This window comes from Rattus norvegicus, chromosome 5 (assembly GCF_036323735.1).
Source record: "Rattus norvegicus strain BN/NHsdMcwi chromosome 5, GRCr8, whole genome shotgun sequence".
NCBI classification, from domain to species: Eukaryota; Metazoa; Chordata; class Mammalia; order Rodentia; family Muridae; genus Rattus; species Rattus norvegicus.
The window spans coordinates 27,152,501-27,180,052 of NC_086023.1; the positions used below are offsets into that span (position 1 = coordinate 27,152,501).

The 27,552-nt window shown below is 43.1% G+C and overlaps 1 protein-coding gene across 4 annotated transcripts in view; it reads left to right on the forward strand.

Annotated features, from left to right (window-relative positions):
- The window catches only part of Clvs1 (clavesin 1), a 294,395-nt gene that overhangs the window by 45,246 nt on the left and 221,597 nt on the right, over positions 1–27,552 (forward strand). The window contains exons 2-4 of one of the 4 annotated variants that reach the window (XM_063288101.1): positions 22,945–23,030; positions 24,212–25,522; positions 26,220–26,307. The gene's annotated coding sequence lies outside the window, so the exon portion shown is untranslated. Of the gene's footprint in view, positions 1–22,791; positions 25,523–26,219; positions 26,308–27,552 lie in introns of those variants that run through there. The other 3 variants (XM_063288104.1, XM_063288102.1, XM_063288103.1) reach the window with 3 other exon arrangements.

The window sequence follows — 27,552 nt, forward strand, 5'->3', positions numbered from 1 at the left end:
AGGCTTAGGAGGCACAACCTTGCTGGAGGAAGTTCATCATTGGGGATGGGCTTTGAGAGCTTTTAAGGCCTCATGCTACTCCCAGCTTTTTCTGTCTGCTTGGAACTTGTTCTTGAGATATAAGCTCTCAGCTTTCTGTTTTAGCCACTGATGTGTTTATAAAATAATAGAGAGGAGAGGTTATGTTTGGTGAGTGTGTGGTGAGGTATGGGGGAAGAGGGTGTCTCTGTGGGCTCATGATAAGGCATCCCTTCCCCCTGAGGAATCAGCCACACGATGACAGTGTAGTATACAATAGAGTTTGTTCATGACATGGGGAGGGGAATTGAGAGGGTAGTAGAGGCAGAGAGAGAGAGAGAGAGAGAGAGAGAGAGAGAGAGAGAGAGAGAGAGAGGAGGAAGATGAGAAAGAGGAGGAGGAAAGGAGAGGAGAAGAGAAGAGAGGAGAAGAGAAAAGGGAAGGGAAGGGAAGAGAAGAGGAAAGGAGAGGAGGTCGGCCATAAACACATGGAGAGAGAGGGGGTAAGGGTATGGGAGAGAGGGGGGAAAGGGCAAGGGTTCAGAGCAAGAGCAAGAAGGGAAGAGCAAGAGCAAGAGAGAAACTGTGGGGCAGAGCATACCTGGCTGTTGCCAGGTAACTGTGAGGTGGATCTTAGACAAAATGCTAACAGCCACCATGTCTGCAGCCATGCCATGATTTCTGTTATGATGGATCTTACCTCTTTGGGACCATAAGTCCATGCAAACCCATTCTTCTATAAGCTGCTATGGTCATGGTGTTTTATCACAGCCATAGAAAGATAAGTCACAGAGTGACCGTATCTGAACTTATTTGATTGTAAGGGATACAAGCTAGCTATAAAGACTTTGCACGCACATATTTGGTAGGATATGAACAAGGAATGGGTTTTCTTTCAATCTGTTAGTCGATTTCCATCAATTATCTGTTTCTCAATCCTTAGTGAAGTCTCAAGAAGTGCCCTTTGCTTTCTGTATTGTTACTTATAGTACAGGTCAGTCTTGTCTAGGTTATGTAGTTAATTTTAGACTCTTTACTTTCTCCGTAAATCAGTCCTTTTGTGGTCTTGCTTCTTCTCTGGCTCTTTCTTTGGCATACTCCTTAGCCTCTAGTTACTGAGGTTACCTCTCCTGGATCTGACCTATTGTATGGACACAGGGAGTGCTCAGTCCAAGGAAACGTGTGTACCCTCACCATGCCCACCAGTCTTTGCTTGCCACCTGCCTGCCATCTTGATGCACAAGGCTAGTGTCCACTCATAGATGACGAACCCTGCCCCTTCTCTGTTTATACACAGAGTTTCCTTGTGGACTCTCATTCATGCATGACCTAGTCTTTCTGTTCCCTACTCCCCCAAAAGAGGACTGTGTGGTTAGAAAGAAAGGATTAGAGCTCTGAGTCCTGTCCTTGGGCATAAGCAGTCTTTCTTTCTATCCCCACCTTCCTTCAGAATGGATAAGAGAAGGAAGTGACTTCAGAATGAATAAGAGAAGGAAGTGACTTCAGAATGGATAAGAGAAGGAAGTGAGACTTCAGAATGGAAAAGAGAAGGAAGTGACTTCAGAATGGGTAAGAGAAGGAAGTGACTTCAGAATGGGTAAGAGAAGGAAGTGACTTCAGAATGGGTAAGAGAAGGAAGCGACTTCAGAATGGGTAAGAGAAGGAAGCGACTTCAGAATGGGTAAGAGAAGGAAGCGACTTCAGAATGGGTAAGAGAAGGAAGTGACTTCAGAATGGATAAGAGAAGGAAGTGACTTCAGAATGGATAAGAGAAGGAAGTGACTTCAGAATGGGTAAGAGAAGGAAGTGACTTCAGAATGGGTAAGAGAAGGAAGTGACTTCAGAATGGGTAAGAGAAGGAAGTGACTTCAGAATGGGTAAGAGAAGGAAGTGACTTCAGAATGGATAAGAGAAGGAAGTGACTTCAGAATGGATAAGAGAAGGAAGTGACTTCAGAAAGAGTAGCTGAATTGGACAATCATTTCACAGGAAGCCACGGATAGGGGAACTACCTTGAAAAATGAGGGAAAGATAATGATAACATTTAGTATTTACTTTTGGACCCAACCTCCCTGCTGAGGCAATAGGAAAGGCCTTCTCAGTATCCACCCTGCAGCCTCACTCCAGAATCTCACTACAGACCACACTTCAGGGCCTACTGGGCCAGGGGCAGGAGTCTGTTTTGGTTAAGGTCTGGAGAACAAGGGTGTGTGGCATCTGTCCTTGGCTTGCTGAACAGCGTGCACAAACTGGTTCGAGGATAGCACCTGGCCTGATTAGCACTTGCTATGCTTCACTCCACTGTTCCTGCTGGAGTGGGTCAGCTTGGCACAGCTTTATCTGTGCATAAGTCACTGTGCAGAATTACTCCAAAGGAAAAGGTGAATGGTCCCTGCCAGACCCATCTTTATAGGCAGAGCGTGTACATGTCTGCTCTCTGAGTCTAGGCAGGCAAAGGTCCCGACACATCGGAGCCTTGCTCTCATTGGCTGTGGAGGGGAGGCAGCTTCTCTGCCACCCCACATGCAGTGGGAAGAGGTATGGCAAGTCACACAACTATTCACTGCCTCTGCTTGTGTGGTGGTGGTGGACACACTGGCTCCTATCCAGGGCACTCTGAAGTGTTGGACATTTGTGGGTTGCCTTTTCTCTCTTTCTTTTTTTTTAAATGTGGAGTTCTTTTCTTATGTGCAAAATTTCCACTAGGTGTTCAGAGTGCACAGTATAAAGACAGAAGCGCTGTCTCGAGTGAAGGTAATATGAAACATGTAGTCAGTTATCGTATTGATCTGGGATAGCTAACGGGCACATGTGATGGGGCAAAACAGTATGTCATCCCATGTATTCTCATGCTCTAGACAGGTAATAACAGCCACAATACTTGTAGGAAATCATAGTATCAGAGTGTCTCCATCCTTCAGATGACAGCTGAGGTTCAGGCGTGTCCACATATCGCACAGGACCTGTACCTACTCAGAAAAATGACCACAGTACACTAGGGGCCAGCCTGGAACATCTGCTGTTGACAGTTGCTGCTAACCTTCATGTAATGAGCTCTTATCAGATCAGAAGACACGGGTTCCAGCAGTTAAATGAGGCATGATCAGAGCTCACCAACGATAGATGGAATGACTTTGGATCTTTCCATAGCGGACTCTCCAAAAATCACTGAGCCAAAAGGGTGTTGTGATCATTTTCTACCATAGGTTTCAAAAAGCAGGAGAGAGTTTTCATGGCACATGTGGCCAGGCCACTGCCAAAGGATTGTTGTTACCCTAACAAAAGTAAGATCAGATCGCTTCTCGGCCTTTTGGCTGAGATCAAGTGTAAAAGTAAAATCAGTACACTTCACATGAGGCTCACCGCACTAAAGGGATGAGTTTAGAGGCCACTTGAATAGAAAATCTTGGGAGCCTAGGACACAGAGGCACTGATGGGTTGCGTGTGTATATCTCAATGACTGGGCTGTGCTCTAAATGATTACTGCAGAGGCTGTGAAATGTTCTAAGAGGCTGTGGAATAAATGTCTCAAAAGTCATAACCCAGAATGTGAGCTAAATACAAAACTGTTCAGGTGCCAAGGGAAATGATCGGTGTGCCCCCAAAGATGAGATGACGTCATGGCCCAGAGCACAGAGAACCTCCTCCAATCTCCCACCAGCCGCATGGCTCTGAAATGAATTAGCAAACCTGGTCTCAAAAGACAAGGATCACACATTACAGATGCAGTTATCCAGCAGAATGTGGTTAGCAACAACTACAAATACCTGAGGGGAAAATGGAGCTTAGCAGAACACATCTTACATAGTTTCTAAAAATTATGCGAATGCAGTCTACAACATAATTTTGATGCTTAAAAGTTCGGGATGTGTTACCATAGAACCACAGTACGTTTTGAGGACGGTACAGACTAGAAAAAGAGAGGAGAGTTCTGATTGTACACCGCCTTCTCATGCCTTCTGAAGCTTACATTCAAAGAAAAGGAGTCTTCATTTGTAAGGATGTGGAAACTCACATGTTTTTGGTGATTTGAATTGAAGGTCAGTATATGAATGTCTTCCTCTCTAGCACATTTTTTGTCTAGCAGTTCAAACTGTATGTGCAAGCCATTTCCTGTTGCTGGAAACGCAGACTGGTAAGTTCTGAGACTCACCTCTGTGTTAGTTTTCCTCATTTCTATCTGAAAACCAGGCGGGCAAAGGCAATGAGTCATTTGGCTTCTGGTCAGGTAGATGGTTCTGGCCACCAAGCAAGTCTGTTTGAGAACCATGAAATCAGAGGCTGGGGTCCAACTGAGACTTGCCATTACTCTCAGGATCCCTTGTGATGCTCCTGGCCTGCTTTCCATAGTTGGGGAGAAAGCAAGGCCTGCTGGTAATGAGCTGGCTGTGCCACACAGCCCTTCCATCTATGTTGGCTGTGCTGATCTGAGGTTGAAATGAGGCAGCATGTTGCCAGGATGAAGGGGAACCAGAGTTGGCCAAGAGCTCTCTCTGCTCTTCTCAAGCTCAACAAAGGGTGAAGGAGAGCCTCGAAGAAGAGTGTGTTCCCAATATTCACACAGTGGCTCAGGAAGGTGACAGCTGGCAATTAGTAATGGGTGTGAGCAACTCACACCCCACTGGGTCCACAGTGAAACCTTTGGGCTCCGTGTTTGATTTCAGGGGCAGCAGGCCCTGAGCAAAGGCTTCCTTCCAAAATGTGGCCTGCAGGGGAGTGTGCAGTCTTCCCTCCACAAATCCGCATTTCCTCAGGCCTCCCTCTGAGACTGAGAAATCTGACCCTCAAACAGCTTGGCTGAGGTAGTGAAGTGGTTCAAGCAGAGCAGTGACACTGTTCCTGGCCTGCACCTTGTCTTTTTGTGAAATTTTATCTCTCCTTCCAGCCTCCACACCTGCTCAGTTCTTTAACAGCTCCCTGGGGCCAACCTCCAGCTGGGCTTCATTTAGGAAAACAGAAAGGAGGACAGGTTTCTCCATAGAATGACAGTAGGGTTCACTTTGTTGATATCATTTTAAAAGAAATGAGGAATGGTGGCTCAGAGAGCTAAGGTTACATCTCAGGGTCATCCAGCTCCTGCAGGGAATAATTCAAATAAATGGGCCTGTTCTAATTGCCCAGTCAGCTGAGCCCACACCTGCTTCCCACCATCCACACCTCACCAGTGCTCATGGGTGAGCGAACAGAGATCAATTCACAGGATGGGCACAGTGAGCTATGTTAATATGGCCAGATAAACAATTTGTCCAGAGAACCCAGGAACACTTTTAATTTTGCCCACACTCCATTAGTTCCTCATATGCCTATTAATTCAGAGATGAACTGGAGAAAAACCAATTCCAGCATTTTGGGCCAAATTTGAAGCAAACTTTATTAAATATTAAGCCCTGACCAAGAATGGGCTTTGGTCAAGATCACTCCCTAAAATTTCTCAGCTTAATGACCCAAGATTGAAGGGGCTGAAGGGGGTTTTATAGAGAAGCTCATAGGCCACTCTACTTTCCCATGAGTCTTTGCTCTTTTTCCATGAACTACAACTCCCAGCATCCCAGAGGTTGCCTAGTCCTTGGGCTGGTGGAGCTTACAAGTTAATTTTTGAGTCTTAGAGTGCTTACTTGGAAGAAGCAGACCTACAGGAACATGGTCAGTAAGACAGAAGAGGCTACTTTTTAGGTAGCTGGGGCTGGTCTCCAACCTCTGAGAAGGCTGTCAGGCTGAATTCGAGGCACAGCACGACTGGTATTTGAGCAGAGATCACCTGGTTACCTAGTTCTAACACTCAGCAAGCCACTGGCCATAGCAATAGCGTAAGCTTCAAAGAGATTGTTCATCGTTCTGCAAGGGATGAAATAGAAAAGGAGGGGGAGGTGAGTGGAACACACAGCTTCTGTTTTCTGAGACTCTTTAAGCTGTCCCTTCACCCCACCAAAGCTGGAAGAAGCTTCTAAAGTCATTTCTTACATCTTCAACTATTAATTCAAGTCTAAGGGCACTGAAGTCTAAGGGACAAATAAGGCAAAATCGCTTCTACTCTGACAAAGGTTTAGAACCTCGATGGGGACCCTGGCTCACACACTCTAGTGGCTGCTGGGTTGAAGGTAACCTTCAGGGCCCAGAGGTCAACAGAGAAGTGTCACTCTATTTAAGGAGCTGCAATATTGAGAGACTGAGGCAAATGGGAGGTTAACCCCTTGCCATAGTCACCTAAACTGGTAGACTTTCTGTCATTTTTGTTCCCAGCAATCTCTGTCTATCGAAGAGATAACCCTGAGGAGCAAAGGCAGGATAGAACTGTGTGACCCCAAGAATCCACCAAGAGTCACATAAACAGGCTAAGCTAGCAAAACACTGCTTTGCCAGACAGCCAGATTTACTCAGAAACTAAGAAGGTCTGATGGTTCTTTCATATTTTCTTCTCACGGGCATGAGCTCCTGCAACGACACGGACACGTGTAAAGGAACCAAACTGGAGAGACCATTGAGATTATGCTGTAAATATTTTCAAAAGGGAAACACATTTATTATTTGAACACTCAAAGAGTCTTCAAACATTTCCTCTCCTCCCTTTTCCTCCGAACTTCTCAATCCTTTCTCCTCTCCTTTGCCCCTCCCCCCATTCTCTCTTCCTTCTTTCTTTTGTTCCTTCCATTTGTCTGTCATAGGTGTGTAATGGGGCATGGAGAAAGTCCTGCGTCGTCATGTTCTGGGTGAATATGCTGTTGACTAGGGCATGGTCATGTCAAGGACTAAAAGCCAAAGACCCATGGGAAAAATGGGTGGCAAAGCCTTTCACTGGTCCACGTGTGGATGTTTAGGGTGTGCAGAAAATGCCCATCACAGCTATCTTCCCATATCCCCTACCAGGTGTTTATAGCCCAGAGACTATCCTTTGCAGAGCCCACTCCTACACAGATTAGATAAACCTTTCTCCTTGTCTAGCCATGTACAATACTCCAGCCTTTCTTATCTTCTGTATATAATAAACGTACTGAGCTTCTAAGCTTCTGAGCTTCAGAGCACTGTGATTTTCCTCATCTGAGACATCTGAACCCAGGTTTTCGATGTGTCTCTTTGCATGTCTTTTGTTCATTTTCTGGAGCTGTGCTGGGTGTGGCCAGGTTTCTATCCCAAAGGATACATGTGGAGTTTAGGAGCTCTCTACAGTTGATATTCAGGAACAGATCTGAGGTGAGCTTAGCCCCAGGACTCTGGACTTTGTTTCACTTGGCACATGTTTCCTTGAGTAGATGGGTTTTTGCTGCTTGTCAATGCGAGTGATGGGTAGAGAGAGGCCAATAATAAGAGCTCTCAGTTCTGCCTGCAACCAGTTCACTCTATCAGTTGGGATAATGCTGTCTACAATTTATATCATACTATGTGCAGTTTCTCAAGTTTCTCAGGAGCATGCTTTAAGAACATCTTATCAAACAAAGATAACATAATTTGTTTAATCAGTCTGCTATTGGGGCCATTTAGGTAGTTTCTAATTGTTCTATTCTGATACACATTTTCGTATGCATGGTCCATACTATCATTATTTCTGTGTGGTAAGTAAACTCCCACATGTTGAGAAGGAAGACTTTGGTTTAAAGCTACATGTGTTCTAATGGACTTGATATATTTTGCAGATTGTATTTTTAGAAGAAGCAAGATAATTCACAGCCTTTCACTGCCAGCAGGGTACAGGTCCATCTACAGAGTCCTCAGAATTTTATCTTTCTCATTTTGATAGTTGAAAAAAATACTATCCAATTTTTATTTCAAATTTTTCCATTTTTGAGATTACATTTACATCATTATTACCTTCTCTTTCTTCCCTCCAAAACACTTCAATATACTTCTCCTTGATAAATATAGAATTCATGGCCCATCTTTTTATTAATTGTTAGTGTGTGTGTGTGTGTGTGTGTGTGTGTGTGTGTGTGTGAACATACATATTCCTAATTATAATTATAACCTGGTCAGTCTGTATAATGTAATTCATATGTACGTTTCTAGGGCTGACCATTTGGTTTTAGATAACTACTCTTCCTTGGGCAAGATGATCTTTCCTGCTCTCAGTATTCTTCGGCAGTGTAGATCATTGTGTAGGGTAGAACCCTTACAGGTTCCCCTTTCTACCAGCCAATTCACTTTTTTAAAATCTTTTTATTTTTCTTTACACTCCAGATTTTGTTCCCCTCCCGGTCCACCCTCTGACTATTTCACATCCCACACCTCATACTCCCACCCCTCATCTCCACGAGAATGCCCCCCCACCAGACCACTCCACTCCCAGGGACCTCCAGTCTCTTGAGGCTTAGGTGCATCTTCTCTGACTGAACCCAGGCCCAGCAGTTCTCTGCTGTATATGTGTTTGGGACCTCATATCAGCTGGTGTATGCTGCCTGGGTGGTGATCCAGTGTTCTGAGAGATTTCAGGGGTCCAGGTTAATTGAGACTGCTGGTCCTCCTACAATTTCACCCTCCTTATCAGCTTCTTCCAGCTTTTCTCTAATTTAACCAGAGGGTTTAGCAGCTTCTGTCTATTGGTTGGGTGCAAATATCTGCATCTGACTCTTTTAGCTGCTTGTTGGATTTTTCAGAGGGCAGTCATGATACACCCCCCCCTTTTTTTGTGAGCACTCTATAGCCTCAGTAACAGTGTCAGGCCTTGGTTCCTAGGTTCCTCGTTGATGGAGCTGTTTGTGAAGGATTAGGAGGTATGACCTTGTTAGAGGAGGTATGTCGCTGGGGATAGACTTTGAGTTCTCTCTCTCTCTCTCTCTCTCTCTCTCTCTCTCTCTCTCTCTCACACACACACACACACACACACACACACACACACACACACACACACTTTAAGAAATCCATTTAATTTGATTTGAAATATTCTCTCGTGCTGAGTAATTCAGCTCTGTTAAGCAAAGTTCCATAATTAGGGGTTGGGCAAGGGGTAGTTAGAACTGATAGACAAGCTGGCTTCTACTTCTCTAGATTCCCTTCTTTATAGCCTTCCCTCCTTGCTTTCTTACAGTCCTGGTTGCCCCCAGGATCCTTCATATATAGTTTCTCCCTCCAGAGATACACAGACTTTTCTACTGTGGCATTAATGGTATGCCATTGCCATCTAGACAGTAGCTGTGATTGGAATAAAGCAATTGAAGAAAATGTAAAACTTTCCCATGAGAGTTTTACGCTCTTTAAATCTGCTAGCTCTTAGTCACGTCCTAATCATCTGGTAGGTGTTTGGTCACTTGTTTTCTACTTTATTCAGAATTTGGAGTTATCTGAGAGAGATACAATATGATAAGTTCTTCTGATCTGTATGAGGAAGTTTAATTTCCAAGTTAAGTTTTCTTGAATTGTGATATTCTGTCAAATTTTAGTTTTACTTGGTCATAGTTTTGAATCGGATCTTTTGAAAAAGACCTAAATTTTCACGTTTTATCTAAATTTATCAATTTGTGGGCATAGGATTGAGATAATATATTCTGATGATATGATTTTATCAACTGTGAGATCTGTAGTGATGTATCTTTTTATATTCTTGATGTTATTTATTTTCTCATCCTCTCCTCTCATTCTTACTAAGGTGATATCAACCATTTTAATCTTTCATTGAACAAGCTGTTAGCTGTTGTTGTTCTTTCTTGTGTGGTTGTTTTTCTTGTATCTTTTTTTCTATTTATTTTTATTGAAAATATTGGTTGGATATTCCCACAAGTTCTTGCCACAACACATCTTGCAGGCCAGACAGATTGTAGGAGGAGGTTTTGAGGTTGGGTTTGTGTCTAGGTTTTTCCTTCCCTGGTCTGCAGAGTATTTTTTTTTCCTGCCAAGCGTACTAGCTTGCTCCATGCAGGTACCAGTTTGACCTCAACACATTCAATGTGCTGTGTAGATGTTGTCCTTAGCAATGCAGCCCAACTGTCAGTTTTCAGAGAGTGACTTTCTGTCCTAGCATCAGCTTGGGTCATTCACAGATCCTTTCGACAAGACTCCTTTAGCCAACACCTCAGCCAAAACAACCCAGTCCTACCACTGGGAGTCTTGCCAGTCTACAGAAGATGGCCAGTTCAGATTTCATATCCTCGATTACTAGGAATTCTCACTAGGATCACCCTCATAGATTCCTGGATGTTCCCACTGCACTAGGTTTTCACACCCCCCTCAATACTCCTTAATTCCAGTGGTCTGTTCTCCCACTCTCTCTCCATCTCCCCCACCACCTGTCCCAAACCACCTCAAGTACACCTTCAAAATTTATTGTATTTCCCTTTTTCAGGGAGGTCGATGCATTCTTACCTAGAGTTCTCCTCTTTACCTAATAACCTCTCTGGGTCTCTGGGTTGTAGCTTGATGATTATTTACTTAACAGCTAGAGTCCACTTATAAGTGAATATATATCATATTTATGTTTAGGGGTCTGGGTTACTGTGGGGCAAGTGGAGTGTGCCGCTAGACAGATGGCATGGTAAAGTTGAAGCAGGTTCAAAATCCCCAGGAATTCTCATAATTAAGAATTGTCTTGGAGCTCATAACCATGACATCGGCCATGTAGCACAAAACCCTAAGTTCTCCATGCTAATGAGATATCTAGATAGGCCCCAATGAGCTTCCCTTCCTGGACAAGGCATTTAATCCCTGGTTCATTCTGAGTAAGACTTAAACATTCACCCCATCCGCCCAATTAAAGCAGTTTGGACAAGCAAGGGCCATCTCCTTTATTAAGGATTGCAGCTACAGAGAGGGAAGCCTTTGTCATAAAGAGCTGTGCCTAAATCTCCCAGAGACGACCTCTCTTCCAGCCCCTCTGTACTTCCAATGGACGACTCTACCATCTGCTTCCTACCTTGCTCATAGGAAAAGTGGACCTGCAGACCACGGTTCTCAACTCCTCCTCGAGGTCCCCAGCAGCATGTGGGTACACAAGCATCTGTCCCAGATTTTGTTGTTTCTCACTGAGAGAAAACACAGGTTGGGACCCCTTATCTCAAATTGTATTCTGCTGTCCCTGAGCAGCTTGTCAACAACATTCCAGCATCCCAGCGGTGAGGCAGAAACACAGCCTGACAGGTTACTTCACTCAGGAGAATTATTTCTAGTTCTATTCATTTGTCTGTAATTTCATAATGTCAGCAGCTGAGTAATACTCAATCATGTAGATGTACTTTTCTTTATCCATTCTTCTGTTGAGGGACGTCTATGTTGTTTCCAGTTTCTGGCTATTAGGACTAAAGCTGCTATGAACTAGTGGCCTTGTGGTAGGATAGAGCATCCTTTGGGTATATGCTGAAGAGTGGAATAGCTGCATCTTGAGGTAGATCAATTCCCAACTTTCTGAGGAATTTCCATATTGATTTTTCATAGAGGCTGTACAGTTTGCACATTCACCAGGAATGGAGGAGTGTTCCCCTCACTCCACATCTTTACTAGCATCAGCTATCACTTGTGTTATTAATCTTAGACATCATGATAGGTGTATGATGCAATCTCAAAGTAGTTTTGATTTGCATTTCCCTGATGGATAATGATGAACATTTCTTGAAATGTTTCTCAGACATTTGAGATTTCTCTGTTGAGAATTCTTTCTTTAGAGCTATACCATTTTTAGTTAGGTCATTTAGTTTGCTGATATCTGATTTCTTGAGTTCTTTATATAATTTTGATAGTAGTCCTCCATCAGATGTGAAGTTAATAAAACTCTTTTTCCATTCTGTAGGCTGCCTCCTTGTCCAATGATGGTGTCCACTGCCTTCCATTTTTATGAGGTCCCATTTACTAATGGTTGATTTAGTTGCCTACACTGACAGTGTTCTGTTCAGAAGGTTGTCTCCCGTCTCAGGGTATTCAAGGCTGCTCCCCACTTTGTCTTTTAACATAATCCAGTGTGTCTGGATTTATGTTGAAGTCTTTGATCCACTTGGACTTGAATTATGGGCAGGGTGATAAATACAGATTTATTTGTATTATTTTACATACAGAAAATCAAGTTTGAACATCACCAATTTTTGAAGGTGCAGTCTTTTTTTTTTTTCTTCCAGTGTGTATTTCTGGCTTCTTTATCAGGTATTCATAGGTATGTGGGTTTATGTCTGGGTTTTCAATCAGATTTCATTGATCATCCTGTCTGTTTTTATGCCAATATTATGCAGGTTTTATTACTATAGCTCTGTAGTACAGCTCGAAATCAGGGATAGTGATGTCTCCAGCAGTTCTTTTATTGTTCAGGATTGTTTTAGCTAATCTGGGTTTTTGTTTTTTTCCGAATGAAGTTGATAATTGCTCTTCCAAGGTCTGGAGAGAATTGTATTTGAATTTTGATGGGGATTGCATTGAATCTGTAGATGCTTTTGCTAGGATGGCCATTTTTTTTTCTGTCAATCCTACCAATCCAGGAGCATGAAAGATCTTTCCATCTTCTGATTATCTTCTTCAGTTTCTTTCATCAAATCCTTGAGGGTTTTTTTGTTTTGTTTTGTTTTGTTTTGTTTTGTTATATGAGTCTTTCACCGGTTGGTTAGAGTTACTTCAAGATCCTTTATATTATTTGAGGATATTGTAAAAGATGTTTGCCTTATTTTTTCCTCAATTTGTCTTTTGTATGTAAAAAATTTATAGATTTTTTTGTTTGTGAGGTTTCCTCTGCAGTTATACATTCCTAAATATTTTCATTTTCTGAATTTCCTCTGTGTTTTCTTTATTGCATCTACTTCCATTTTCAGGTCTTGAACAGATTTATTTGTTTTTTTAAGTGTTTGTTTTTTCTTGGCTTTCTTTAAGGTCTTTATCCATTTTCCCCAATTGTTTGTGTTTTCCTGGCTTTCGTTGAGGAATTTATTTCCTTTTCAAGGACTGTTATCATCTTCATATAGTTAGTTTTAAAGTCGTTTTCTTGGGATTCAGCTCTGTTGGAATATTCAGGGCCTATTGTGGTAGGATAGCCAGGCTCCAGTGAAGACATACTGCTCTGGCTGTTACTGTGCTCTTATGCTGGTATCTAGGCATCTGGGTTTGTGGAGAGTAAACGCACAGTTGCTGATTTCCTGGGTTTGTCTTTATTGGGTTGGTGTTTTGTTCCTTGTTTTCTATTTCCCCTCTGGATTTTCAGGAAGGATGTTGGCTGACTGTTGCTTGTTTTACTGACCTATTCAGCTGGTGTGTTCAAGGGGAATGCTTTCTGGTGCTGAGACTGGGGAAAAGAGAGGCCAGAGGAAGATGATGTCTTGCAGCACTAGGGTGACCCTTAGAATTGGGTCTTGAGGAACACAGAGTGGATAAAACCCATGGGCAGCCTTCCTGGTTCTCTAGCAGGAATGGCCTGTGGTTGAGCAGTTGTCTGCCTGAGCTAGGGGCTGGGACACAGAGATGAGGCAAAGAGGGAAGGCCAGGGTGGGATCCACAGAGGCTGTGGAGGGGGAGGGGTTGAAGCTGCAATAAGATTCTATTCTAGCACTAGGGGCAATCCTGAGAACTGTGTCCAGGGTAAAAGATAGAGTGCTTATGCCTTGACCTTAATTTGTAGTTATGCCTCCAGCTTTCAGAAATGGATACTTGGCTCATTCTTCTTAAGAACCCTCCTAATATGATTTGTCCTTACTATATGTAATCTCCATATTTTATCTATCTATATATCTATCTATGTATCTATTTATGTATCTATCTATGTATCTATGTATGTATGTATGCATCTATCTGTCTGTCTGTCTGTCTATCTATTTATTTCAGTTTTTCAAGACAGAGTTTCCTCTGTAATTCTTGCTGTCTTGGAGCTCACTCTGTAGACCATGCTGACTTTAAACTCAGAGATCTACCTGCCTCTGCCTCCCAAGTGCTGGGACTAAAGGCATGTTTAGTTTTATTTGCTTGTTTGAATTGTGAAATATTTATTGTAATATGGGCTATTTATCAGTGGCCACATCACTAAAAAATCAGCACCACTACCCCGTTCCCAGTAGCCATTAACAGTACCTCCTGGATGGCACAGAAGGACTGTAGTCCTGAACTTACTACACAATACTTGTACAACATCAGGCCTATTAACATTTCTTCCTACATGGATGGTGGACTCATGAGGCTTCACCCTTCTCTGAAGAACCATTGGGGATAAAGTTTATGCCATCAGCACATAGAATACCTCCCTCTTTTGGAGGGAGGGGACAAGCATCAATAGCAGATTGTTTCTGTGCCTGGACTTTTGTGGGGACAAATTTACCTGCAAGTCATGGAAAGACTTCTTGTCTCTCAGGAGGAGGGATTTCTAGATGTTGTTATATGTAACTACCTTGACACAAATGCTTTATGGAGTGGAAAAAATTCTAATTCATATATTTTCCTTTCAATCTACCATCAGTATATATTTAATCTACCCTTAAAGTCAAAGACTTGAGCCATGAGCCCGTAAAGTTGGTGTTCCCAGTATCAGATGATTGGGATTAGGTTCTTACATCATTAATTTTTTCCCTAAGATCAAAATACATCGTGTATGTGTATAAAAATGTTATGATGAAACCCAATGCTATATGTACACAACACATGCTAACAAAACCCACAAAAGATTATGGGTCTTCGTATTCATAATTTTGCCATTTTTAGATTCTAGGTCATGGGCTTGTAAAATCTGTTAAGCAACATGGTCTATGGAACATGTCAGTCTCTGCTCTACACTGTCCCTGCTTAGGGAACCAAAAGAAGATTTCATTGGATCTTACAGTAGCTTTCAGAGTTTTATATTGAATAAAGAATATTGAACATGTTTGAATGCTGTATATTGTTAATGATTGTCTGTCTAGGGGTTCCCCAAGTGTCATGATTATGAAGATCTCTAAAGATAAGGTTGAATGTAGTTTGGCTTAAGAAAAGTAACCCCAAATTGGTCTTACTCTAATAATACTTTTCAAATCTAAATACCATCTTTGGCTTAACAATATGTGACCCATCTTTCTTTTTCATATATTATATGCTATTGCTTTGAGAAAAGATTAGCTAACATTTTCATTTTTAAAGTGTTTTATTGATTCTTTGTGAATTTCATACCATACATCCCAAATCCCACTCATCTCCCTGTCCCCTCACCCCACCCTCCACCCTTGCAACTTGCCATCCAAAAGAATGTGGATGCAGTAGTGTGTCCCAGTGTGCCCCACAGTGTACTCTGTGGATACTGTAGTGTGTCCCAGTGTGCCCCACAGTGTACTCTGTGTATGCTGTAGTGTGTCCCAGTGTGTCCCACAGTGTACTCTGTGTATGCTGTAGTGTGTCCCAGTGTGTCCCACAGTGTACTCTGTGGATGCTGTAGTGTGTCCCAGTGTGTCCCACAGTGTACTCTGTGGATGCTGTAGTGTGTCCCACAGTGTACTCTGTGGATACTGTAGTGTGTCCCAGTGTGTCCCACAGTGTACTCTGTGGATGCTGTAGTGTGTCCCAGTGTGTCCTTCAGTACACTCCTTTGTCTATACTTCTTTGCTTACAAATTTTCATTGCAATGAGTCATTGGTTTGGTTTGAAGTCTATGGCTTCTGCTACACTATCAATACTGGACCCTCATGGGGACGCCACTTGCATATCCTGTTCTTGCCCTGCATTATGGAGATCCTGTAGTTTTGGATATGTAGTACTGGCCACTTCGAGTGCTCCAACAGTTCATCACTGGAGTAGATGTTGTCGGCCAACTCAAAACCCTGTATCTGAGTCAGTTACACTACCAGGTCTTCCACACTCACACCCTCAGAGGTAGTTTGCCCGCAACTCTGCTACCAGAGGCCGCTCTATTTCCTGAGTGATGTGCTGCTTTCCCAAGTACTAGAGCTGGTAAGGGGTGAGGGCCGCTCTCCCAGGATGCCCAGAAGAGGGTTGGGGCCAGTTCTTCATATCCATCAGACTTCAATATGGCCTAAGGCAGCAGCCCAGAGTAGGAGCATCAGCCTGGCCTTTGGTGATAACAGACCTCCGTTGCTGCAGGGCTCTGAGCCCAGACCCTGCCCTCAATGTCAGAACAGACCAGGACATCACCAGGATCTACTCACATCAGCCCATTCCTCACTACTCTTGAGACTCCGGTTCTGCCTCTCCTCATTCTGCACACATCCTTCTGTTTCCTTTTCTTCCATCTCGCCACCATGTACTTGCTCACCGTAGTGGTGCTCCAGGCCTCTGGGTATCTGGGGTCATCTCGGAAGTGGTCTCAGGTGTGCATGCCCAGTTCATGGAGTGTGGCTCCAGGCTGGGGTCATTTTGGGCATGGTCTGGCAGCCCAGGACTGAACAACGATAGACCGGCATTTGTTTCAGGCTAACTCATTGTCCAGAGCCTAGGGTGCTAGACATGTGACAGTCTTGGGCTCGCTCCCCACAGCTCCAGGTCAGTGGTGTCTTGTTTCAGACCCCTGCCATCCAGGCTGCATGGCCCTAGGTAAGAGCCCCATATTTCAATTTTTAAACATAGCAAAACACAGAAAAATGTACCGCCAAATTCATCTTGAAGCACAGAGTGACCTCTGACGTTCCGCTGTCGTGTAACTGATCCTCTTACTGTGCTCCAGAACTTTGCACCATCCCGCAGTGACTGCAACCCGGTGACACGGTGACTGTCTCTAGCTCGTCACAATAAACTCCATTCTACTTTCTTTTGGGGGACAGGTTCTTGCTGTGCAGCCCTGGTTTACCTGTAACTCACTACATAGATTAAGCTGGCCTTGAACTCACAGACAGCTACCTTGCTCTGTCTTCTGAGTGCTGAAATCCATTCTTCTACCTCTACACATTAGCCTATTAGGGACTTCACATATATGAAGGCATATGATATCTTAAAATACTATTTAAAAGCTAACTTACCTGGCCAAGGACTCACACGGTATGAAAGCAGAGGTAGTTGTTACTGACTGTGGTTTTTATGCATTCTGCTGATTAGATTTGAGAGGTGGTCTTAGCGAAGGAGGCAATTTTAGAAAATTTCAAATCGAATAAATCACTGTAGCCTTCTCATGTCACACAGAGCCTCTAAGTGGATTAAAGAAAGCATGTTTCACTGCCAGGCCTACTTATCTACTTACACACTGTTGTTATTGATTTCCTAATTGGAAATGTAAGTTTCTAAAGACCCGCAGAGTCTGACATCACGTGGCTATGGGGTGGTGGTCCTGATACAGAAGCGGTAACTTCCTTACTGTTCAGCGTGACTTTTCCCCCCTGAACCATTACCAAAATGCATTTGATTGATCCTAACACAGTCATTCCAAACTGACCCAAACTGATTACTGCTGCACTATTTGATGTGAACAGAATGCAGGTGGCAGGGCTAACTCCAACCAATGCATTAGCAGTGACACTTTCATTTACTGTCACTGTGCTAATTGAGCGGACAGACATTTCCTTTGCTGTTGTGTGCTACACTTTGCAGCAGACAAATATTGATAAAACGTCTCTCGTAGTTCTCTCACCTGTTAAGCTGATGGCAGGCGGTCCTCAAGGCCTATAAATTTGACATTTACTCTACAAAGTCCCACAGTTTAGATCTTGATGTTTAAGATTTTATGAGCTTTAAATATGTCTTCACTCCAGACTCTAAATATTTAAATTATATGTGACTTGTATATGCTTGGAAAAGGTGGTAAAAATCATTTAGAAGCTTTTAGTTCTCTGTCTTCTGTGTAAATCAGCTTTAGAAATGGAATTTTTCCTGTCTGATGGCAAAGTTGGTTGTAATTTGCCTACCTGAGGACACAGGCTACAAGACCGTCTAGATTTCTACCCATGTTCCAAGGAGATCATAGAGCATTGAGTGTATTTTATCAAATTAAAGGAATGAGGACTGGGTGACTTAGCTAGAGAAAGAGGAGCAATGAAAGATAGGAAGAGAAAAATTCTGAGCCGGATGAGGAAAAGGGATAACCTAGGCTACAGTGTTCTCAACACATCTACTTAGATCTGCAGTTGAGAAGGCAAACATGACACACTGCTCCCTCCCGAGTTCCTGGGTACATTTTCTTGTGTGTCCCGTTTCTCCATCAGCAGAACCTGGTTTTACAGTGCTGTTTACTGCTTACATGTTGATGGTTATTAGCACTACTGATGATGATGATCCTGGTAATAATTCACCACTAAAGTCAGGAAAAGGAGGCAGGTCAAGACAGAAGGGAGAGATGGGGAAGGGCCTCTGGAAGAGTGAGGACAGACACTGGGAGGAACGGCTGACTCCCCTCACTCCACCCCACTGTGTACTTCAGTGCTGGGAACGCTCAGGACTTTCATTGTTTTAAGTTGGGAATATATGTCACTTTAACTTCAAAGCCCTTAATTCACAGTGAACTCAAGAAGAGACCGTGGAGTAAGATTTCCAGAACTTTCTTGATAAGTCAAATGCATAAAATGCCTTAGCATCTGGAGTTAAGACATCCCATAGAACTACCTTTGGTTTCCACAGCCCTGCATACCTTTTAGCTGAACATTAACAGTGTATCCCACTGCAGACGCTACAGAGCCCACCATGGACCCTGCAAAGAGAAACTGTTCCTCACACAAATCCCAAACCACCTATGAGTTTCTGTGGGGGCAAGGAGATGGTGGTGAATTTCTGAATTGTTAAGACAACTTGACTAGTGAATTGATCTCATGACTAGCATTCTTGTTCCCATAGCACAACCAGAAGTGTTGTGTGTGGGAAGGTAATGTCGAATTGTAGTTTCATTTTATACATTCCAAGGACAATACAGAGCATAATGCGTAGGGCGAGGGTAAAGCCTTTTCTCTTAACTCTGTGGTCCCTTTGGTATAAAATGTTTACAATCCTATGCCTGCCAAGTGACATTCTGAAGGTTATGGCAAGGCCTAGTAAGAATGCCACAGCCGAACTCTCAGAGTTGTCTAGTCAGAGCATATGTTATGAGTCAATACGCTGTCTCTGTTGAAAAAAAAGACACAGAACATCATTAGCAAATGACTTACAAATGACGTACAAATCAGTTATGTTGGCATATGCCTATAACCTCTATACCTGGGATGCTGAGACAGGAAGAGAGTTGTGAGTTCGGGGATAAACTGAGGCTCATCATAAGGTGGAGACCAGTCTGAACTGTACAGTGAAGTTCTGTCTTCAATAAGAAAGAAAGAAGGGGGGAGAGAGGAGGGGCAGAAAAAAGAAGAATCATTGTTAGATCACTAGGAAATGAAGCTGTCTATCTGGGAAAGGCAGATGGAGTGCGCCAATGTCCCCTCTTGTCATTCTTCCCAGGGTACTATGTTATAGCAACAACCTTGTAGTATAGTCCTTGTAAGCTATTTCAGCATATCAATATAAACTCAGAAAACAAAGCCTTTCATTAACTCTTAAACCTCATGATAGTTCTATGCAAGTAGGAATATCCATACCGATAGTTGTCCGGCAGGGATATAATTAATTACAAGGTAGCAACTATATGTGATACTTGACTCAAAGTGCACACTTTAAAAAAACAAACAAAAAAAAGACAAAGGTGTAGATTTTTATCTTTTTTTTTTTTAACCCTAGTACTGGAAATAGGACCCAGAGCTTCAGGCCTATGCCATGGGCTTTCCCTACTGAACCAAATCCCTGCCTGACAAAGAATGAGATGACATACACAGGATGTTGCCGGGACAGAGGTTCCAAGACTTAGCACTATGGAGTCATCGTGGCATTCAGTCAAGCCTGGCGTCACTGTGCGAATGGATGCATTTGGCTCTCTGGAGTACTGAGTGCCTTGATTAATTCCATGCGTACTCAGGGTGAGCAGCTGGTCCCGAGCAGGGTTGTGCCTATGTGTCGGGCTGCCAGGCTGCTGCTGTTGGCAGAGGAGTGTGCAGAGTGTGCCCCGACCCAGTTCTCCCAGATGAAGTATAGAGTTTGCTGCACCATCCCAGATCTCCTCCTTGCCTGTTCCCAAGGCTCAGCTGCTGCAGAACTCTAGGCTTCCTCCTTTACACAGACAGTCCTTCTGCTTCGAACGTGTGAGTCCCCTTTCAGCTTTCTCTCTGTTGGCTTTTGATTTCAATGTCACTTCTTTCTCTGCCTGCTCCCTCATTTAAAGCAGTCCCTTCTTGGTGTCTTTCATTGTATTCATGTATGTGTTACGGATGTGTGTATCATTCTCCTTACTCCCACCCTTTCATGAACAAAGGTGTTAATGGCCAAAGACTTAGAGGGGATGCTGGAGGGTGCTCAACTTCATTAACAATGGCAATAGGACACTAACATCAGAAAGTGTGTTTGACTTCATATGCACCCCCCCCCATTAAATAATGGAGCAAACACTGTCCATCTAGTCAGCATTTTTTGTTTTCTTTCCCCTTCTCTCTGTCTTTAGCAGAGCCTGCCATGGGGTCCCCTTCTTCTCATACACCCATAGAGCAAGACTAAGTGTTTTACTCCTCTCTTCAGTCCTGCCAGGGCTCTGTCATTTCGTTCACTTATTACCAGCCATGCTGTTGCCTAAGGATGCTGGTATACGACTGTAGGGTTCAGGGATCCTTTCTTTCACTCAGAGAAGGATGTAAGGCCCTCCCTGGCCCAGGCCAAACATACTGACCCAGGACTTAAATCCTGTTGTTTATCCTTCTATCTTCTGTTATTTGCACATAAGCATCTGCTCCACACCAGAGAAGCAAAGGAGGGAAAGACAGCAGTGTTGGGAAATTGCTGGTCAGTGTGAATGAAACACAAAAATTTGCCAACAACAAAAAAAAATCAATTCCTCTCCCCTTTTCTTCCTCTTCTTTCCCTCTATTCTTTGACTCCTCCTCTTCCTCCTTCTTCAAAGAGGATTTTAGTACATTGCCTAAGCCGACCATGAAATAGCAGTCACCTTTCTTCAGCTGGCTGAGAGTGTGAATTATACTACCATACTCAGTGGGGAACTTTTTAAGATACAAATTCCCAGGCTCTCCTAATCTCCTGGGTCTCAGATACAACTAGAGTGAGTACAATACAGGATGCCATGCTCAATCCTCAGCACCAAAACAACGTAAGATCCTACTCCTTCTTGAAGTTGAACTTACTAGGTCTATGCAGTTATATAACTCTACCTTGATATCACAAAAGCCAGTCTATTTTCTTCGACAGTCACAATGACTACAGCTCTGTGATTGGAGTCAGAGTTCCCATAGCACATGTGTTCGGGCACAGAGGGCCAAATGATACTGTCCTAAAGACTAGACTGTATCCAGCCCTGTTTATATACTTTGCCATGTCTTACAAATACTATCTTTGGGACATAGTCCTCCCACAGTGTCCTCAGAACCTGGAGTTCTGTGGCCCTCACTGATAGTTTATCTTCACATATTCAAGTTGCTGATAAAAAGTGGTGTTGTGCTTACTCACAGTCAATGTGTCTTCCCCAATACTTGAAGTCATCCCTAGAGTACTTCGAGTATAGGATAAATGTGAGTTCTGTCTAAACTGCGGTTATGCATAACTTCTTAGGAAATAGCGGCATGAAAAGTAAGTGGCAGATACAACAGTTTTCAGTGTTTTAGATTTGTAACTGGTTAGCTTTCCTGATGTTGACACAGTGCTGCTGTGATTTAGATGCAGGGGAGTTCAGCAAGTACTCCTGTCCCTTACCTCCAAATTCCTTGCATGTGAGAGATGTGAAGGTCGGGGCAGGAGTGTGAGCTGTAGTCTGGATGGATGTTTGTGCTCCTATTGAGTGCACACTGTGAAATCCTCGCCCAGAATGTGATGAGAGCCTTAGCTGTCCTCTTAGGAGATGTTGGGAGGTGATGGATAGGAGAGTGGAGCCTTTTAGTATGGAATCAGGTCTCCAGCATGACATTCTAGAATGTTCATTGGGTATCTTCCTCTACACGGAGTTGGGACTACCTGTGACCCTCACCAAACATCAAGTCTGTTTGACGACTTCACTTTGAATATCTCAGCCTCTGGGACTCGTAAGAAACAATATTTCTCTTGTTGATGAGCCACTGTGTTGGTGATTTTCTTTTTAATATTTTTACCCACCAAGTGCCCCAAGGTAGATATCTCCCTCTCATCTCTCTCCTCTCTTTCTCTCCCTCACTCTCCAAATTCCAGTGATTTTAATCACTAAAACGTGCATTTATCTTTCTACCTTGAGACAATGCCATGCTCCTGATGTGTGTGAAATTCCCAGAAGTCCACCTTAAATCACAGCATACCCTATGCACTCCGATGCCTCTAGGCTCTTCAATCAGGATTTATCTGGGGTCATGGAACCCATACTCCAAGGACACTGTGGAAGGACTTTGTTCTTTTCTACAATTTCTCTCTAGGGGATAGTTGGCCTGTTTGGGTTCTGGGGGGACTGGCACTTAGCTAATACTATTCACATCAGGACTTTCAGAACCAAAGACAGTATTTATAAGTAAGGCTGAATCAGGTCTTGCCTTTGGGACAGGATCATCTAGCCCTCTCTGGGAAATTATCTGAGCTAAGCACATGTGATATGGAAACTCTGACTCAGATCACAGAGCTATAGTCATAGGTGCCTGGTCCTTTGTGACTGGCAAAGAAAATAGACTGGCCCTTGTGATATTGAGGTAGATTTATAACTGCAAAGACCTAGTGAATTCCCCTTTAAGAAGGGGTTGGCTCTTTTGCTGTTTTGATGCTGAGGACTGAGCAGGGGTTGTACGCTGAGCTCATTCCCTGAGCTGGGTAAGGCGATGGGGGACTGCACCATTCATATTCTCCAGGTAAAGGACTCTCCATTCCTCTACATTTGGTAGCAAGGATCATTGCCTTGTACTTTGAAAGTTGGATGCTTCTTGGTGGTCTCAAGGAACAGCGTTCATGTTTCAAACATATAGCTTCTTTCCAATGGGGACTTGGCACCATTTCAATGAAAGTGCATGTGATAAGCTTGGATGCCAGTTCAGGGAGGATTTCTGTGGTGACAGAGGAGGTGGCCACCACCCTGGGCTCCTTTGTTCTGTCTCACTTTTTTTTTTTTGCCAGGAGCCATTTTAGATCGCAGCTGTATGTGGCTGGATCAAGGAATTACCCAAGATGCAATCCACGGACCACATGAAGCTCAAGAAGAAGTATGACCAAAGTGTGGATGCTTTACTCCTTCTTAAAAGGGGGAACAAAAATATCCATAGGAGGGGATATGGAGGCAATGTTTAGAGCAGAGATTGAAGGAAGGCCATTTCTCACACAAACGCAGGAGGCCACGGCTGGTTTTTGTTTGTTTGTTTTGTTCTCCATCCCATTTTTTCTTCTACCAGATTCATTTCTACATCCCCCACCATTTATAACAGCTCAGTTATACAACTGTGGTTTTAGAAGCTCTTGATTAGTTTTGTCTGACTTTTGGGTATACTTTTGTATTTGTTAAAGAGAGTGGGTGAGCTTCGTGGTTTTGAGAATTTGTGTTTTGCAGAGCCTCCCAGAGTGTGAGAAATTGCCTAGTTCCTGTCTGACTCCTTCTATGGTTCTTATTCATAATCCATGTTGTCTTGGCATTAACTACCACCAACCCAGAGGCCTCTAGGCTAGCAAAAGAGATAGGGTTAAGTGCTTGTATGGTTACCCTTCTCATCTGGTAAAATTTGTGGGAGACTCAGGCATGACTCTGGAGCACACTGGGGTGCTGAGTGAATACATGGCTGCAGATAGGGCAAGCAATGTAGGTCCCCAAGATGTAACTCATCTTATCATGCCCAGTCTAAAGCAGGTCATTTAGTGTCACCGAGCACTAAGTCAGTTAAAGGTTCTTGTCAGTATGCACTACTTCAGACATGGTTCTGAAGGTCAAACAAATGAAAACACCAGTAAGTTGTAGTGTGTCCCTTCATATTTCAAAGAGTCTGGGGCTCCAGCATAAGCAGATGTCTCAAGTGGAGAGATTGTAATTGTCAGAACAATTGAGAAGATGATTTTCTCTATATTCTACAAGGAGAAAATGTGCTGATAGCCATGACTATTCTCCCTTGGTGCTGTCAGCAATTTCTCTTCAAGTAGTGTGAAAATGATCTCTTATCCTTGGAGTCCCAAAGGAACATGTGTTGGAGGTTTGGTTACCAGTTTGTGACACTTCTGGAAAATGGTACAGGTTTTATAGGAAGTGGGGCCGAGAGGAAGGAATGTAGTCCACTTGGGGAGTTAACCTTGCAAGGCGTGTTTAGACCCTAACACCTTCCTCTCTCCCTTTGTTTCCTGTCAGTGATGTGATGAACAGACTTCATTTAACATGCTTCCATAATTCTCTCTCCCACTACAGCCAGACCCAGCACATGACAAGTGACCCATGACCCATGAAACCACCAAGCAAAGTGAACTATTCTTCGAGTTGATTTATTTCTGGCATCTCATCACAGAAATGAACCGCTCACAAAGAAGTGGTCAGAACATGCAATCTCATACTGTAGTCAAGAAACATAGGTCTGGAGGGTGAAGGCAGACAGTGTCTCTGCTGAGCCTTGGAGAGCCCGGGGCGCATTCCTTGACTCTTCCTTCTCAGGTGATCTCATTTGGTCATGTGCTACTTAGTGTTGTCTGTATACCAAACATGCTCTAAGTTACAGTTTCAAGTTGAGACTTTCCCTGAGCCCCAGAGTATGTCAAATGAGACCTTCAACTCATCTTTTGGATGTTTTGTGGGCAATAGAAAATTAATACAGCTGTCCTGAGTGGTCACTCTCTCAAATCCACCTTCTACCATGCCCCAATTACCTTAACAAATAGTGCTACCATTCACTCCGTGCTTTAGGTCCACATTATAAGAGCCATTTATGCTAGACTTTGTGCTTGGGTAGTTATTGAATCTCCAGTGTTACAGTTTCCAAAAGAGAGAGAACAATGACATATGTATCCATTTGCATGGAATTTTGGAAGACAGTGGTGGCACATTGAAAAGCTTCTGAAGATCCTGACTGGCAAGCATATTTCCTTGTATCTCAGCTGTATTTGGACAGATCTGTTTTCAGTTTAGTTACTTTTTTCTTTTTTTGTAGTTTTGATTGAAGACCTGACCGGAAGCAACTTAAAACAGGGAGCTGAAGCAGCATGATAGTTGTGTACTGCTGGGGTTCCTCTCATCTCAAGGCATCAGGATGCAGGACAGGATCTTCTACTAATCCCTTTCTTGCAGATAGATTTCACCTCTTAAAGGTTGCACAATTGCCTCAAATAGCTCACCAGGAGGGGGACGAGTGCTCAAGCAGCAGCCCGTGAGGGATGCCACAGGCAAAGGTCACACTGAATTTGATTACTTTTTACCATCGTGATACCACAGTCCCACTTAGATAGATAGCTTTTGATCTCTATTCAAGTCCCGGGGTACTTTCTTTTCCATCCCCTGTCTTTGCTTTCCCTGACTATAGAACAGCCAGAATCCAGTTCCCCACAATGCTTTTCCCTGTTTGGTTGTGCCTTCCTTTCATCCTCAGTGCTGCCCTCTGTGCTAAGAATAAAACAGGTTGATATGAACCCAGAGATGGGATGTGATTGGTAGACACGAGACTACAGAAGTCTCTTGGAAGAGGCTGCATTTAAACTGCAAAGTAACTGATGACCAGGAGCGGCATGGCAGGTAAGACCATGTTGAATAACAGACCCGAGAGAGTTCTTATTAAGCTTGCACCGAGCATCACATTAACAGTGCAATGGTGCACATATGTAACCCCAGCACTCAGGAGCAGTGGCAGGAGGCAGGAGGAACGGAAGACCAAGATCATCTTCTGCTACATAGCAAGTCGAGCTACATGAGCACTGTTTCAAAATAAAGTTTTAGAAATCATAGTCACCTTTATGCTTCATGCTCATGAATGAGACTAACCTTATGTTACCTGAACCAAAGAAATTATGGTAGATTATAGAGATGTGTTAGAGATGATTGGAGTGTTTATGCTTATTATATATTGTTATTTCGCTTGGTTTTAACTTAAATACAACCAGAAATATAATACAACTTTCTACGCACATCTAAAAATGACAAATCCTGCTTAGGTAGTAGATTTTCCATTTTTGAATTCTTATTAAAGATCTATGATTGCACAGGATATTTGGCCTTTTCTAGATATGAGGGCATTCCCCTCATGTCCTTTTCAGCTCTCCCACTGGGTCTGCTATGACAGATAGGGTGATAAACAGGAAATAAAGTCTCAGATATCGAGAAGATGCTTCTTTGCCCTGTAAGTGAATAAACATGAATGAGTTAATTTTCCCTAAAAGACTGTTCTTGGCAGAGTGACTGTTCCTCCTGGTGTTCTTCTTCCTTTGCTCCTTAGAATCAGCTCAAAGTGGAACTATGTCTTCGTGGAAGCCACACGACGATGGAAGTCAAGCAATCGGGATTGGGATATCGGAAGTCACCAGGTACAAAGACTGACAAAGCTACAGTATTTTGGCAGAATCTCGCACGGCAATCTGCTTTCCCTTTATAATAATCACCCTTTAGGAACCTATCATGTGCCATGAACAGACTCCAGGTGTGGTAGTTTGAACAGAAATGCGCCCCATAGTCTTGGGCATTTGAACACTTGTTCCGCAGTTGGTGGTGCAGTGCAGGAAGGTTATTAAGTACGCTGTCCCAACTGAGCCACATCCCCAGCATTAGATAAGAATGCCTGCAAAAGAATTATTTTTAGTATAAATGCAAACAATGAATTCATCTGATGCTTGTATTTCTTTACTTCGCTAGTTCCCAATAACAATATAGGGAAACCAAAACTTATTTAAAGCTGCATATCAATACCTGTGCAGTCAGGTGATCTATCTTAACCCTCCTATGCTAGTCTGGCTACCTCCCAGCCCTGTGTCCATGACATAGCTTTAAAATATTGTCTCTGCCTTGCCAATAAATGCGGATCACCCAATGGCTATGCTGAAGAGTGTCTAGGATAGAAACTTCTGCTAGCCATGGGAAGAGAGAGAGAGGGAAAAGGAGTTGGAATTGGAGCCACAAGGAGAAGGTCTGAGAAGACATCATGCAAAGAAATAGCTGAAGCAGGGAGAGCTAGAGCAGTATTCCAATTCCTCCTCCCTTTCTCTCTTCCCCTGGCTGGCAGAAGTTGCTGCCCTGTTCTCTCTTCTGCCCAGCCACTGGGTGAGCAGCATTTATTATAAAGGCAAAGGATAGATGGTAAGAACTGTTTACACAAACTTGAGACAGGAGATTCTTGATCTAAGCTTTACAGTGCTGTGTCTGGATTGAAACAAGATATGAGGGCAGAGAAATCAGCCTTTGAATAACACAGGGATAATATTTACACAGTGCAAAAATCATTGTGGCTACAGATGACTTCATAGGAAAAAGGATCTTCAGCCTTAAAAGGCAGGCGGCTCATAGTTTTCATGTCCTGTTTAAACAACTGATTAAAAATTACAAATTTCCATCCAAGTTTAGCTTTTTCTCTTCTTGTGACTAAGCATCCTTGTCAACTGTACATAAATTAAATGATAATCATGGCTGAGGTACATAGCTAATTTGGGTTTATTGCCTTCTCACATGTATAACAACTATAAGCCTTTGCAGATAGTTTCATTTTATTTCAAGACCCATAAAATGGGCTCCGATTTATTGTAACTTTATTGTCATTTTAAGTTAATTTACATAGGAAA